This window comes from Miscanthus floridulus, chromosome 19, assembly GCF_019320115.1.
Source record: "Miscanthus floridulus cultivar M001 chromosome 19, ASM1932011v1, whole genome shotgun sequence".
In the NCBI taxonomy this organism is placed as follows: Eukaryota; Viridiplantae; Streptophyta; class Magnoliopsida; order Poales; family Poaceae; genus Miscanthus; species Miscanthus floridulus.
In genome coordinates this window covers 54,952,406-54,958,269 of record NC_089598.1, presented here as the reverse complement: position 1 = coordinate 54,958,269, position 5,864 = coordinate 54,952,406, and the positions used below count along the sequence as shown (strand labels likewise).

General features: G+C 39.3%; 1 long non-coding RNA gene across 2 annotated transcripts; it reads right to left on the bottom strand.

Moving 5' to 3' along the window:
• Nucleotides 1–1,621: 1,621 nt before the first annotated feature.
• LOC136529505 (uncharacterized) lies at nucleotides 1,622–5,397 on the bottom strand. Of its 2 annotated transcripts, none has more exons than XR_010777341.1 (5): nucleotides 5,253–5,397; nucleotides 4,488–4,578; nucleotides 2,469–3,804; nucleotides 2,287–2,353; nucleotides 1,622–2,177 (listed from the first exon to the last, which is right to left on the bottom strand). It is a non-coding gene; the product is annotated as an uncharacterized lncRNA (long non-coding RNA). The 2 variants fall into 2 exon arrangements; XR_010777342.1 differs by having other exon boundaries at nucleotides 2,469–2,700.
• Nucleotides 5,398–5,864: the final 467 nt, after the last annotated feature.

Genomic DNA, 5,864 nt, shown 5'->3' with positions numbered 1-5,864 from the left:
TGGGTACAAAGAATGACTGACTGCCTGCTATAGAATACTACCAAAAAAAACGAGGATTCAGCAATACTACACAAATGGTGCTACGTTACCACAGATCTTTATCGACTAAAACATCTTTTTTTGGTGACCTTCAATGCTCAGCGCCCAGATTAGGCCACGAAAGAGGTTTTTTTTTTCTCTGAAAACCAAGTAGGAGACACCAAAACAAACAAGACAATGCACAACCTGAAATCGATAAGCTCATAATTTATCTCAACACAAGGTAAGAAATAGTGATTATGTTGAAACATGGGTATGAGTCATAATAATTTTAGCCTGTATTTGTGTCAATCAGATACAAAGCAGGAACACAAAGGTGCTTTGATCTGACCGTCTGTACTGAATCTGGAGGTAATGTTAAAATGTTTGTTTATTTCAAAATTTCGTACGCCTTATAGGTAACACCCAAAAAATTGTAATGTTTTGCACAATGATTATGAGAATAGTGCTGTCCAGATATGCAGTTAACTAGGGAGTTGAATATGGCATTGGAAGAGGTACGTAGTCTTGGGTAGCAAGCATTTGACAGCAGGCTACGGAACCATACAGGAAACCAAAGACATCATTCTACCTGAAAATAATACTGATATGGGTGCTGAAAATAATAACCATGCAACCAGGAAACTAACGATGCTGAGATTATTGCCTTGCTGCAGGTAGCCTTGAAACTGAAGCATGACTGACCTGGTTTTTCAGCAAGCATGGTCTGATCATGCGCCTAAAAAAAGAGTGTGTTTCTGAAGATTAGCTATCTAGGAAATTAATGACTGTAGTGCATCAAACTATGTCGACGAGATTAGTTAAAACACGGATACATCGATAAGATTGTTTATTGCAGCTAAAAAACCATTAAATATCTATGTCGCTTTGAAACGTATAAACTGAATATATATCATCAACGGGGGATGATGTATGTGTAGAGCCAAAACGTCTTAAGGGACATGTGGTGGTACCTTGTCGTCAAATGTATGGCCCATGAGCCTTATGGTTCTGGCAGGGTGCACCATGTCACAAAAAAATATGTACATGTACACGGCAGTCTTCCATGCATGCAGATGGCAGCCTGCAAAACAATAACAAATGCAATCAGTGCTTAGCATGTAAAACCAAATTCGTGTACTCCGTCGCAGCAGGCGGATGGTAAGAAAATAAGCACAAAAGTAAACCATGCACGTGTTCCAAAGCAAGACAACAAATTGCATAGTGTGTAAACCTTTAGAATCACATACTGGGAAAAATTAAGGATGTAATCTATGCACTAAAAGTATGCAGCAAGGAATGTTTCGATGTAGGATGATTGTTTGTAGAGATTGGGGATTAACCTAAACATGAGGGAAATTGAAAGGAACCTGCGAACTAATTGTATCATCATGCTGAAATTATTTGTACCTGTAAAAACTATCACCTCAAAAAATGAAGTAACTTTTGAGAAATTGTACTATCTCTGCATCATATATGGGAGACGTTGACTCAGGAGCTACCTGAATTTTAGATGCTGGTGCCTAATGTGTATATTTTAGGTGGCGGTCTATAAGTTTAATAAATCAATTTATCACCTAAAGGAAATGAGATATGTGCTTATTGTGTAGATTTTAGATGGCACTTCATACTGGGCAAACCAAAAAAACTTCTATGATTGGTTTTGGCAATAGTTTAATTCTTTGTACTGTAAAGGTCATATGGTATTTTCAGCAAAGAACAATAAATCATTATATCACCAAAAGCATGAGATCAACTATCTCTGTCGGTGTACATTTCATATGGGAGTTCATATTGGCCAAAGAAATAATATCTTATAAATTATAGAAGTAAGAGTACTGCTCCACAAAATTATAGAAGCAAGAATAATTATGTCTACGGAGAAATGTAAGTAGCTGGTAGAACAAAAACAATAAAGCAAGAAAAATCATAGCCTCTATGCATGTGGTGGCAAAGTTACAGGATGAAGCAGGGAAATAATAATAACATCAAGGTAGCGTTGTTGAGGTATAATACATTAGATGCAGGTATCTTACCTGTAGCTGAATAGCTTCACTCCAAGGATAACAAGGCGTTCAAAGAGAGCTTGTGGTAACCCTGCACGTTTCTTTTCACATGATGACTGGACCCAGACTGCAATGATCTCCGACAAGGACCACCTACAATTTCAAGAGTATAAATAAAGGATAATAAAATAAAACTTTTTTTTTGACTTGGTTGACACCAAGCACGAAAGGAATAAGGCGTTCAAAAAGAGATTGTGCTAACCCTGCATGGGGTGTTTTCTGCACATGATGAGTGGAGCCAGTTGGCAATGATCTTCAACAAGGACAGCCTACAATTGCAAGAGTATAAATAAATAAATAACTGATAATAAAATAAAGCAACAAATCTAGATTGTGTAGGTACGTGGAGAAGCACATAGGTAAACGCACACTGTTATCATGTACCTTGGACCAACCATAGTAACCATACTCATTCATTTGATCTAATCCTTTAGTATGGTATAAGGCATAGTTAGCACAGTACATCAACATATAACCATATATGATTATTTAACCTTAAGATTTATCAAAATAGCAGCTCGCTGTAGTCCACAAGATGTATCAGTATTTAGAAACAAACCAACTGTGTGATGTTGGGTTATGGTTGGTTGCTTCTTTGTACATTTGGTGGATCAATCTAACTGACAACATATGAATAAGTGAGAAGGTAAAAGGATACTAAGAATCTTAAAATCAGTGTAAACTGCAGTGAAGAGCCCAAACAAATTTAGCTGACAAATGAAGATGCTAAAATCTCAAATAAAAGGCATCATGCACACACACAATCATAGGAGGAAGGACAATAACTAAAATGACTGAACTGCAGGTACAGTTAAGGATTTAGGTGCGGAAAGGGAAAAAATATTTGTTGGAAGTATCTGAAGGAGTGGTTGTCCTCACTTTTCATGAGGATATGATAGATTAGCAAACTTAGTTAGAGGTGCATGTATATCTGTAAATAAAGAAGGAAGAATTACATTACCAACATACAGCACATAGGAAGATATTTTGCTCTAAAAATTTTGAGTGTTGCATGATGTCTAAGCTGTAATACTCATGTGCATGTTTCCTGATTTCCTGCATGAAAGCATATATAGGTGGATTCAGTTTATATATTAAAAAAAAGGAAAAAGGAAGAGTGGTCAGTTATGATTATAGAGTGGCACAGATAAGAGAGCAACCAGCATTAGATGAGGAAACCAAATAGATAAATTGATGGGTAAAAATTTAAAGAGGGTAGTGCTATAATAAATCTGTAAGGAATGCATGTGTATCAGCTGCAAAAATTACAGTACTAATCAAATATGTAAGCTGCACATCAGGTATAGAAATTACAGAAGAAACTACTAAAATGGCAAGAGTAGAGGATAGAATTCATTAATCTTTTTGCATTGGGAAATCTGAATACTGACAAAATAGACATAGCTTTAATTTTGAAGAGTAGACTATGTAGATATAGCACTAACTTTACACGATCGTAGGTATGAATTCCATCACGCGCGCCATCGCGCGCGCCGGCAAATCACGCGCATAGGTCTGGCATATAAAATTGAAGGTTATACAGATTATGTTAGAACCCATGGGCGTGTCTAATCTTCATCATGAACAATAATCATGTAATCTGACATGATTGCTGTAAAAATTTGCATACCTATGTGGGGCTAGAGGGGATCAAACCCATTTTCTCTGCAATACTCAACCTCTTTTTGGCATAGTCATAATAGGTCTTGAGCCTTGGAACCTGCAAATGAAGTTAGCTTCCAGATAAGTGAAGTCAAGTGAATATTTGGAACACATTGAATAAAAATCCTGCCTAGAAGGATTTGCAAGGATACACATGTTTTAACCAACCACTGAAAATTCCTGTAAGGAGAAAGAAGTATAAAATATTTAACAAATAATGGGCATGACCAAACACTGTGATCTGAACTTGATTATGCATGAGAACATAGAACCTTAGACAAAACCATAGATTACTAACTCTATTAAGGTGGTGGTGCAGACAATTTCTAATATACAGATGTTGACTATGTTGGTATAGTAGATCTTCTTTTGGTATACCAATCATCATAGCTCGTCATATGGTATGTAAGAACAATAGGAAAATAATCCAAAAAGGTTGAGATGGCTTTCACAATGCCGATGCTTTATGGTCTAAATCAAATCATGGTTGCGCCATTGTAGTAGTAAATTATATATTAAACACATTTGGATTCATAATATAGATATCCTAATTCAGCAACATATCAGCTGTAAACCCACCAATCAACCTGCATGTCATGTTGCCTGGTATGGAAGGTACTGCCTGGCTTGGAATCTGTACAGGACACGGTTCTAACATTAGTATCTCTATTCAAAACTGTAGTAACTTTGAAACGGTAAAATCCTAAGCATGTCTTGATGGAAAACGTACATTGAACTTACCTATGTGTCAGTAGAGGCACCAAAAACACTTGAGTGACCACCTTCCACTTGCCAAAGCCCGCAGATGTTAGGGCTATACCATGCATCATTTCTGCAAAACAGTTGTGGCAATGATTTCAGCAGCAACAGGGAGCGTCTTATGAAATTTTAAGGTTGGAGCTACATACTGTAAGCGAGAAGCAAAGATGATGGAGGTGGAGACAAAACAAATAGGCACTGAATTAACCGACATAGGTTCTTTGAACATTTTTTTAGAAAAATCTATACAACTTTGCCCTGAACCGTTAGACATGGTTGTACAAAACTTTTGTTGAGGAAGAAAATAAAACTATTGCTTACTATGAGACCTGCTTCAGATAGTTAGAGTCAACAGTATAATCGAACTAACAAACATGATAATTCTTTCCTATCAGTTCAACATGCAAGTGCATTTCTCAAAGGTAATTGGTACACAGCACCCAAATTTGACCAATCGATCAACATGCAGTACCAATGGTTGGATTTGAAATCATGGTTGTGCCATTGCAGCAGCAAATTATATATAAAGGTCATCAACGTCCACAAAGTGGATCAAACAAGGAGACCCTTTTTTCCCAGAAGACGAAATCAATACACTAATGCTGTAAATAATGCCCGCACTTTCGACGAGCGAACTAAACCTATGATTCATGGGGAAGAGTTATTTGCTCAGCAACTATTTGTTCACATCAAATTATCAATCATCACTGGAGGCAAATCTGATATGTTTGTTTCACAAAAACTCACCCTTTTTTTATATTCTCAAACTCATCCACATCTGCAGTAGAGAAAAGTGTAATTCAACAACGCTGTCATTGACCGGCCATGCCGTCCCTTAGGCTTGAACCAATCAAGATACCCCATCCCCTTGCTATTCCCTTGGGAGGATCACGGATCTACGAAGAGATGAGATAGGAAGCTGAGGGCTATAGGAGGAGGAGGAAGTCGAAGAGGAGGCAAGCGACAAGGACTTAGCTCATTGCAGGGAGGCGCTCGAAGAGACGATGACCCCGGCCGCATGGGGCAGCCTTGGAGCGGCAGGCGCTGCAGCCCTCGAGCCAGTGCTGGACGGTGCTGAAGCCTTGGGGCGATGTTGGGCGATGAGGTCGGGACCCACCGGCGCGAGGGACAGGTTAGGGGCCCGCTTCAGATCGACCGCCGACTTTGCTGATGAAGCACGGAGGTCCCTTCGCCGGCAGAGCCAGCCGTCACGTCAGGGCCTCAGCTGGCTGCGCGTGCGGCTGTGGGGATGACCGGAGACGGAGGGGGCCAAACCCTAGGCCGCGCGACCCACTGGCTTGCGTCGCGACGAGGAAGCGGCGTGGCGGCGGTGGTGTTGGAGGAGGAGGAGGAGTGTGC